Source organism: Bison bison, unplaced genomic scaffold (assembly GCF_000754665.1).
Source record: "Bison bison bison isolate TAMUID 2011002044 unplaced genomic scaffold, Bison_UMD1.0 scf7180017864032, whole genome shotgun sequence".
NCBI classification, from domain to species: domain Eukaryota; kingdom Metazoa; phylum Chordata; class Mammalia; order Artiodactyla; family Bovidae; genus Bison; species Bison bison.
In genome coordinates this window covers 3,437,038-3,447,896 of record NW_011494604.1, presented here as the reverse complement: position 1 = coordinate 3,447,896, position 10,859 = coordinate 3,437,038, and the positions used below count along the sequence as shown (strand labels likewise).

General features: G+C 36.2%; 1 protein-coding gene across 6 annotated transcripts in view; it reads left to right on the top strand.

Moving 5' to 3' along the window:
- Nucleotides 1-10,859, top strand: part of ZNF148 (zinc finger protein 148) — a 131,826-nt gene that overhangs the window by 25,403 nt on the left and 95,564 nt on the right. The window lies entirely within an intron of this gene.

Here is a 10,859-nt window from a genome sequence, read left to right as displayed (position 1 = left end):
GAAATTAAAAGACGCTTACTCCTTGGAAGGAAAGTTATGACCAACCTAGATAGCATATTCAAAAGCAGAGACATTACTTTGCCAACAAAGGTTTGTCTAGTCAAGGCTATGGTTTTTCCTGTGGTCATGTATGGATGTGAGAGTTGGACTGTGAAGAAGGCTGAGCGCCGAAGAATTGATGCTTTTGAACTGTGGTGTTGGAGAAGACTCTTGAGAGTCCCTTGGACTGCAAGGAGATCCAAGCAGTCCATCCTAAAGGAGATCAGCCCTGGGATTTCTTTGCAAGGAATGATGCTAAAGCTGAAACTCCAATACTTTGGCCACCTCATGCCAAGAGTTGACTCGTTGGAAAAGACTCTGATGCTGGGAGGGATTGGGGGCAAGAGGAGAAGGGGACGCCAGAGGATGAGATGGCTGGATGGCATCACTGACTCGATGGACGTGAGTCTGAGTGAACTCCGGGAGTTGGTGATGGACAGGGAGGCCTGGCGTGCTGCGATTCACGGGGTCGCAAAGAGTCGGACATGACTGAGTGACTGATCTGATCCATGCTATATGCCTGGATGATCACAGTGAACATTCCTCTGGCCTTCAGTTCAGTTCAGTTTAGTTCATTCGCTCAGTCATGTCCGACTCTTTCCGACCCCATGAATCGCAGCACACAAGGCCTCCCTGTCCATCACCAACTCCTGGACTTCACTCAAACTCACGTCCATCTAGTGGTGATGCCATCCAGCCATCTCATCCTCTGTTGTCCCCTTCTCCTCCTGTCCCCAATCCCTCCCAGCGTCAGAGTCTTTTCCAATGAGTCAACTCTTCGCATGAGGTTGCCAAAGTATTGGAGTTTCAGCCTTAGCATCAGTCCCTCCAATGAACACCCAGGGATGATCTCCTTTAGGATGGACTGGTCGGATCTCCTTGCAATCCAAGGGATTCTCAAGAGTCTTCTCCAACACCACAGTTCAAAAGCATCAATTCTTCGGCGCTCACCTTTCTTCACAGTCCAACTCTCACATCCATACATGACTACTGGAAAAACCATAGCCTTAACTAGACTGATCTTTGTTGGCAAAGTAATGTCTCTGCTTTTGTATGCTGTCTAGGTTGGTCATAACTTTCCTTCCAAGGAGTAAGCGTCTTTTAATTTCATGGCTGCAGTCACCAACTGCAGTGATTTTGGAGCCCAGAAAAAGTCTGACACTCTTTCCACTGTTTCCCTATCTATTTCCCATGAAGTGATGCGACCAGATGCCATGATGTTCGTTTTCTGAATATTGAGTTTAAGCCAATTGTTTCACTCTCCTTTTTCACTTTCATCAAGAGGCTTTTGAGTTCCTCTTCACTTTCTGCCATAAGGGTGGTGTCATCTGCATATCTGAGGTTATTGATATTTCTCCCGGCAATCTTGATTCCAGCTTGTGCCTCCTCCAGTCCAGCGTTTCTCATAATGTACTCTGCATAGAAGTTAAATAAGCAGGGTCACAATATACAGCCTTGACATATTCCTTTTCCTATTTGGAACCAGTCTGTTGTCCCATGTCCTGCTTCCTGACCTGCATATAGGTTTCTCAAGAGGCAGGTTAGGTGGTCTGGTATTCCCATCTCTCTTAGAATTTTCCACAGTTTATTGTGATCCACACAGTCAAAGGGTTTGGCATAGTCAATAACGCAGGCAATGGCACCCCACTCCGGTACTCTTGCCTGGAAAATCCCATGGAGGGAGGAGCCTGGTAGGCTGTAGTCCATGGGATCGCTAAGAGTCCGACACGACTGAGCGACTTCACTTTCACTTTTCACTTTCATGATTGGAGAAGGAAATGGCAACCCACTCCAGTGTTGTTGCCTGGAGAATCCCAGGGACAGAGGAGCCTGTTGGGCTGCCGTCTATGGGGTCGCAGAGAGTTGGACACGACTGAAGCGACTTAGCAGCAGCAGATGTTTTTCTGGAACTCTTTTGCTTTTTCAGTGATCCAGCGGATGTTGACAATTTGATCTCTGGTTCCTCTGCCTTTTCTAAAACCAGCTTGAACATCTGGAAGTTTACGGTTCACTTTCTGCTGAAGCCTTGCTTGGAGAATTTTGAGCATTACTTTAGTAGCGCGTGAGATGAGTGCAATTGTGCGGTAGTTTGAGCATTCTTTGGCATTGCCTGTCTTTGAGATTAGAGTGAGAACTGACCTTTTCCAGTCCTGTGGCCACTGCTGAGTTTTCCAAATTTGCTGGCATATTGAGTGCAGCACTTTCACAGCATCATCTTTGAAGATTTGAAAGAGCTCAACTGGAATTCCATCACCTCCATTAGCTTTGTTCGTAGTAAGGCCCACTTGATTTCACATTCCAGGATGTCTGGCTCTAGGTGAGTGAGCACACCATCATGATTATCTGGGTCGTGAAGCTCTTTTTTGTACAGTTCTGTGTATTCTTGCCGTCTCTTCTTAATATCTTCTGCTTCTGTTAGGTCCATACCATTTCTGTCCTTTATTGAGCCCATCTTTGCATGAAATGTTCCCTCTGGCCTTAAGGATGAACCTAAGGCCCTTTCATTGATTGAACCAGAGGCAATTCTGTTGAATGAGAAACATAACTCTTTTTTTCCCCTGAGTTTGGAGCTGTGAAGATACAAACTTCTCTTGCCACTACAGTGAAGATTTGCCCAAGAATGGACCAATATAGAGAAGAACAGCATCAAGACATAGCAAAACCAGGTGCTGATATAAGTCCTTAGATCCAGCTGTGCTTAGAGCCTTTTCAGTTGTGTCAACCAGTAAATCCCACTTTTAAGTTAAACAAACTACTTTCTGTTCTGTTACTTGCAACCAAGAGTCCTGATTAATATGTAGAATGAGGTGAATGACTTGATGGTGACTTAATAAATTGGAACCTTTATAATTATGCATTTGAGTTTGAATGAATGCATATGTCATAAAAAAAATTCTATGATTGTCATAAATTTTGTTTTGAGGATCTTTTAAAATGAAGATGTGAAAATATTAGCAGTTTTAATGGTCATATTTTAAGATTTCATTTAACATTTTTTACTTCTTAGGTTTATTATAAGAGGAATAGACACTTAAGCTGTAGAGAATGTTATAAAAAAATTTAAAAAGGCTCTCTTCATTCCCATTCACTGTTAACATTTGTGTGTGTATGTATCATTCCATATATCTTCCATAAGTGTATATATGTATACATATATTTACATAATGATTATAAAAATGAAATCACAGCATACATATTGTTTAGCAAAATACCGTTTTTGTTAATTTCTGTACCTTTGCATATAATTCCTTCTCATTTCATTCTATGTAATATTCCAATATGTTGATGTACCATAATTATTTTAACTAGCCTCCTATTTATGAATATTTAGGGGTTTTTTTTGTAGTATTAAATGGGAATATAGTGAATATTCTTGGATACATTTTTGCACATGTTTAAAAATACTTTTGCAGTATAAATTCCTAAGGAAAAAATTGTTGGGTCAATAAGTGTGTACATTTAATAATTTGTGGTTGAATTGCCTAACTGTTGTCCCTACATCAGTAGTGTGGGAAAATGGGAAGCTCTTTATCTCTTTGATGATACTAGCTAGTGGCAAACTTTTTAGTATTTGTCAGGTTTTTGTTAGTATTGATTTTCAAAATTTTATTATGAGTTTCAGCATTTTTTCCCCATTGTTATTGGCCATATGTATATTTTCAGTGATCTTTTTGGTCATGTGTTTGGTCATGTGTTACTCAGTTTTTGGTTATCTTTTGATTTTGCTTTTGCCTTGTAGACATTTTAATTTTGTGTGATTGAATTTGGTTATCTTTTTATTCATGGTCAAGGGTAGGGGAGGCGGTTTCCTGTGTAAGGTTTAAAAGGTCTTTACCACTGATTGTAGGACTCATTTTTCCTTCCATATTGTAACATCTCTGAAAGACATGAATTTCTGTCTTGTCATAGTTTGGCGTTTTTTTCTTAATAACATAAAATAGTTGTGTTTCTTAGGATTGGTAGTTTTAGATTCATGAAGTTGAAAAATCGTATGGGTTTTCTATTTTTATGGTTTAAATTGTTTAAAATCTTTTTGATTTATATTGAATATTTTTGGTATAAGCAGTAAATGGAGAGATCAGCTTTACTGTTTTCCAGATGGCTAACCATTTGTCCTCATTCCAGTTATTGAATGATACGTTTCTTTTCTACATATTTGAAATGCCACATTTATCATATACTGAATTTCCATGTTTTGGGGGAAGGCAGAGTCTGTTTCTGAAATCATTTCTGTTCAATTCATCTGCCTGCTTGTTTTTTGTGCTGATAGTTCTGAGAATTCTGTAAAGGAACTGCTTAGAAACTCAATTTTACACAAATGATTTTTTATTAGAAATAATAGGATTAGGGCTATTGAAGAAGAGGTGTATGTTCACTATAACAACTAAAAAGATAAAACGCCTGTGATAAATCTAACTTGAAAAAAAAAGTTTAAACTACTGAGGGATAGGAAAGAAAATATGATTAATTCAAATTTTTGATAGATATGATAGAAAGTTGTCATTTCACTATAGAAATATAATTGATTTTTCTTTATTGATCTAATCTCTTGTGGCCTTGCTGAATTGCTTATTAGTCCTTGTAATTTTTTTTGTGGATTTATTAGGAAATTTCTACATATGAAATCACATCACTAGAGGTTTATTTCTTGTTTTCTAATTTAGATGTCTTTGCTTAATTGGTTGGTTGATTTTGCCTACTTGGTTTTACTAGTTAGAACCTGTAGTACAGTGTTGAATAGAAGCGGTGAAAATGTACATTCTGGTTTTTAGGAGGATAGTGTTCAGTGTTTAACCATTAAACATGATACTAGGTTTTTTGTAGATACCTTTTATCAGTTTGAGGAGGTTCTCTTCTGGTCTTAGTTTTTTTAGATTATTTTGGTCATGAGTAAATGTTGAATTTTGTCAAGAGCTTTCTTTTATGTTTATTGAGATAGCCATGTGGCTTTTGTCCTTTATTCTTTTAATATGGTGTATTATATTAATTGATCTTCAGATGTTAAACTAGCTTTGCTTTCATGGGATAAATGTTACTTGGTCTTGGTGTATAGGCCTTTTAAAAAAATCTGTTGCTAGATTCAGTCTGCTAATACCTTGTAAGCATATTGTACCTGTTGATGAGAGACACTGGAGTGTAGTTTTCATCTGATGTCTTTATATCAACTCTAGCCTTACTGATTGAGTTGGAAGATGTACCCTCTCCCTTTGTTTCATGAAGGAGTTTATGAAGGATTGGTGTTTCCTCTGTAAATATTTGATAGAATTCATCAGCGAAGCCATTTCTTTTGGGGGGGCTTTTTAAATACTAAGTCTGTTTGTTCAGATTTTTCTGTTTCCTCTTTAGTTAATGTGTCAGTAATATGTGTCTTTTAAGAAGTTTTATAAAAGTTGTTTAATTTCTTGGCATTTATTTGTTTATAGTATTCCTTCCCTTATAAGCTTTAAATTTTTGCGAGGTCAGTGTTAATATCCCTTCTTTCATTTCTAATTTTGGTAGCTTGTATTTTTTCTTTTTTTTTTTATGTATTTTTAATTGGAGGATAATTGCTTTACAGTGTTGTGTTGATTTCTGCCATATGACAGCATGAATCAGCCGTAAGTGTGTGTGTGTGTGTCCTGTTTTTTTTTTTCTCTTTTCTGTAGGTCAGTTTTCGTAAAAGTTTGTAAATTTTTTGAGTCTTTTTAAAAGAACCAAGTTTTTCTCTATTTTTCTGTTTTGTATTTCATGTATTTCTGCTCTAAATTTTGAATATTTTTTTCAGCTTGCTTTATGGTTTAGTTTGCTCTTTTTCTGGTTTATTGAAATGGAATCATGTCATTGATTTGAGATTCCACTTTCTTTCAAATATATAAAAGTATATCATTTCTTCTCAGTATTGCTTTAGCTGCATCCCATCAATTTTGGTATGTTTGTTTTATTTATTACATTAAAAGTATTCTCTAACATCTCTTTTAATTTCTTCTTTGAGGTATGTACTATTCAGAATTGTGAAGTTTAATTTTCAAATACTTGATAATTTTCCAGTTGATAGCTACTTAATTCTAATTTAGTTGATATCTACTTAAATTTTGTTATGGTTGGAAAACATACTTTGTATGACTTAAGTCCTTTTACATTTTTAAGGCTTGTTTAATGGTCTAGCATTTGATCTGTCCTGAAGAGTGTGTGCTTGGAAACTATTTTTATGTTGTTTGTTGGAGTTTTGTATATATGCCAGCTAGGTCTGATCGATTGAGTGTGTTCTTCTGTTTTCAGGTTTTCTGTATCTTTGTTAATTTGCTGTTTTTATTCTATCAATTATTTAGAGTGTAGTATTGAAATCTCCAGTGATAATTTGTTGAATTTTCTGTTTTCTTTTTAATAATGTTATTGTTTCATTATTTTAGGGTTTATAATTATTACAATACTTTATTGACTATCATTAGAAAGAGATATCTTTCTTCATCTTTAGTATTTGTCTTAAAGTCTATTTTGTCTAATTCTAATGTAACCACTCCACCTATCTTATGGTTACTCTTTCCATGGGGGTGGGAGTGGGGTGTTTGTGTGGGGGTGTGTCTGTCCTTGTTCCCCATCTTTTTTCCTTCAGTCTTGAATTTAAAGTATGTCTCTTGCTGGCAGTACATGGTTGAATCTTGTGTTTTTTTGTCCAGTCTGAGTCTCTACCTTTCCATTGTGCTCTTCAGACATTCATATTTAATTATGGACTTCGTTGGATTTACATTTGCCATTTGCTTTATGTATATCTCATGGGTTTTGTTTCTCAGTGCTTCCTTACTGCCTTTTGAATTAAATGTCTTTTAGTATGCCATATTAGTTACTCTGTTGGTGTTTTTTCTAAATATAATTTAAGATACTTTCTTTGTGGTTGCTATGATATTTACATTATACATTTTAACATTAAATAGATTTATTTAATGTTAAATTTAACATTAAATAAACTTAGTTAATAGTAACACTGAGTCAGTATCAGTAAAATATAGAAACTTCGCTCAGTATAGCTCCATTTTCTGCTTCCTCTATTTTGCCACTGAAGTGAAATGAAGTGAAGTGAAGTTGCTCAGTCGTGTCCGACTCTTTGCAACCCCATGGACTGTCGGCTACCAGCCTCCTCCGTCCATGGAATTTTCCAGTCAAGAGTACTAGAGTGGGTTGCCATTTCCTTCTCCAGGGTATCTTCCCAACCCAGGGATTGAACCTGGGTCTCCCGCATTGCAGGCAGACGTTTTACCATCTGAGCCACCAAAGAAGTCAATTATGTTTTGCCACTATTGCTATATATATATAACATCCATATATGCCATAAACCTGGCAATACAGTGTTAAAAATATTGCTTTATATATACTTATGTCTTTTAAAGATGTTAAGAGAAGAAATGAGAAAAACGTGTTTATAGTCTTCTAGCTTAACCCACATATTTACCATTTCTGGTGTTCTTTTCTTCCTGTGTATTTTAAGTATGGTGTCATTTCCTTTCAACCTGATGGACTTCTTTTAGTGTTTCTTGTATGGCATGTTTGATCTGCTTTGTTCATCTGAGACAGTGTTTATTATGCTTTTATTTTGAAGGGTAGTTTTGTTGCCTTCTTGGTTGACAGGTTTTTTTCTTTTAGCACTTTCAGAATGTGATTCCTCTGTCTTCTGGCCTCTGTTGTTGTTGATTGAAAGTCAGCTGTTAGTAAATTTCTGAGTTAGAGCTCAGGAAAAGCCTGCTGAATTTATGTTGCAAGCATTACTTAACACAGTATAAGGATGAAAAGACAGCAAAAATATCTTCTTACTTTCTCATCCCCTCTTTGTAACAAAGCCCTTAACTGGGAGAACCTTATTCCCCTCTCTTTACTCTTCCTCCTCCACTTCCCACTTACCATCACCTTATAATATTCAGAGAGCACTTGGATTATGGGTCTGACTAGAGAAATGCTTTCAGATAATCATTAGCCCACATCTCCAGTGGATCAGATCAGATCAGATCAGTCGCTCAGTCGTGTCCGACTCTTTGCAACCCCATGAATCGCAGCACGCCAGGCCTCCCTGTCCATCACCAACTCCCGGAGTTCACGGGATGGAGTTGTAAAGTGCTTTTATAATACAGTATTATTGTTAAAGGAAAAAAAAATAAGAAAGCTGTTAATCATGTTGATGGTTCTCTGCTATACTGAGTAATTTTTCTCCTTGTGTTTGTTCTTAACAATTTTGACTATGATGTGTCTAGGTGTGTATCTTTGTAATTATTCTCCGTGAGATTCATTGAACTTCTAAGACCTATAGATGTGATTTCTACTGAAAAATCTAATTTGGGAAGTTTTTGGTTGATGTTTTATTAAAAAAAAACCTTATTTCCTGCCCTTACTCTCCTCTCCTTTGGAACTTCAGAAATGTTGGTAAGTTGGTTGCTGAGGCTCTGTTCAATTTTCTACAACTTTTTTTTCTTCACTGTCCTTCAGATTGGATATTTTCTACTGATATATCTTCAAGGTCATAGATTTTCTTCTGCCGTCTTGAATCGTGTAGTGAAGTTTTTGTTTTAGTTATTTTACTTTTCGGCTTCAGAGTTTCCATGTGGTTCTTTTACATAAATGCTGTACCCTTACTGAAAATTTTTTTATTTGTTGATTGTTTTCATAATTAAACATTAAAGATGGGGTCAGTTAAAATTTTTAACATGTTTATGATGGATATTTTGAAATCTTTGCTTAAACCAGCATCTGGGGATACTCAGAAACCATTTGTAGCAGTTGCTATTTTTTATTAATGTGGGTCACATTTTTCTTCCCTCCTGTCCTTCCTTTCTCCCTCCCTCCTTTCCTTCCTTTCTTCCTCCCTCCTCTCCTCTCCTTTCCTTTCCTTTCTTCCTTCCTCATCTTATAATTTATTGTTGAAAACTGGGCATTTTAGATAACATATTGGAATAATTTCAGATTGTGACTCCCCCATCCCTGTGTGCTTAGGTTATTGTTACTGTTGTCATTTTGGTATTATTTATATTTAATACAATCCTACTGAAATTTTTTTTAAAATTTTATTTTATTTTTAAACTTTACAATATTGTATTAGTTTTATTTTGAATAAAAGTTTATCCGCTAAAATAGACATGCTTGAGTGAATATCCAAGAAAATTCTGAAATGAAAGGGTACTGAGAGGTAAATAGCTCTGTCAGAATTTAAACTTAAAAAAAATATGGATACAGTGTTGAAATGTTTTAAAAAGTGAATTAGTGTTTTACTTTCTAAAGTATGCTTCCCTGATGGCTCAGACGGTAAAGAATCTGTCTACAATTCAGGAGACCTGGGTTTGATCGTTGGGTTGAGAAGATCCCTGGAGGAGGAAATGGCAACCCACTCCAGTATTCTTGCCTGGAGAATCCCATGGACAGAGGAGCCCGGTGGGCTAGAGTCCATGGGGTCGCAGTCAGACACAACCGAGTGGTTAACACTTTCCCTTTTTCTGAAGTACAAAGATGGACTTATTACTGGTATGTTTTAGGTGAGAAAGACTGTTCTTCTTTGTCAAAGATAAGGTGTCCATATGTGCGTGGATTTCTCTGGGCTTTCTATTTTGTTCCATTGATCAATATTTCTGTCTTTGTGCCAGTACCATACTGTCTTGATAACTGTGGCTTTGTAATAGAGCCTGAAGTCAGGTAGGTTGATTCCTCCAGTTCCATTCTTCTTTCTCAAGATCGCTTTGGCTATTCGAGGTTTTTTGTATTTCCATACAAATTGTGAAATTATTTGTTCTAGCTCTGTGAAGAATACCGTTGGTAGCTTGATGGGGATTGCATTGAATCTATAAAGTGCTTTGGGTAGTATACTCCTTTTCACTATATTGATTCTTCCAATCCATGAACATGGTATATTTCTCCATCTATGAGGAGGGAGGAGGGTTCAGGATGGGGAGCAGGGGTATACCTGTGGCGGATTCATTTTGATGTTTGGCAAAACTAATACAATATTGTAAAGTTTAAAAATAAAATAAAATTTAAAAAAATAGGAGAAAAAAAAGACTGTTCTTCTTGCCTTTGCACCACTGTAAAAACAAATCTAAAATCATAGGATGTATCATACACCGTCTGGTCTCAGAGCTTCCTGTGGAGGAGTAAATACAAACTATTCTTTATAGATAGGTAATGTTTTTAAAGACCTCTATGGTAGGAAGCTCCATAAACTCTTTAGTGTATTTAGTCTATGCTGAGAAATATTCGCTGATACGAAATTTTCTTCTTGTGTATAGCTTATGATCTTTATTTCTATTTTTGAGGGGTGTGGTATGCAGTCTTCCTATGATTATTCTCATCTTCTGTCAGCTTTTCTTCTCAGATGACCTTGCTGATTGTATTTCTGTAGCTATTTCATGATTTTACAACTCTTAATTTTTTTCTATTGTAAATACATGGGCACTCTGTGTAGGACTAGTTCTATTTGTTGTTTGTAAGGCCTAAGATTGTGTTTGCTTCTCTCTTTACTTCATAGCCTTTACAAAGCAGATACAGTGTTATGAAGTGATTTTTTAAATCATTTATTTTCTCTCTTGTAAATGTTTAGGTCTGTAACTTTCTGAATTTTCTTCAATATCCCATGTCTCTGAAGTTGTTCATCCCAGATCTAGGCAAATTATTCTGTACAAGGCCAGGATTATTGCAGTTACTCCTCATCACTGTTATATTTTCCCAGTTTCAGATTTAAAGACAAGTTATTGCACTGTTTATTCAGACATAGTTTACTATTTACAAAGAGTGATCACTTCATTATGCATGTGAGTTTGTCCATGTTGTATTTGTACAGTATTTTTTCTCTTCGTAAGTAATGTGTGTTT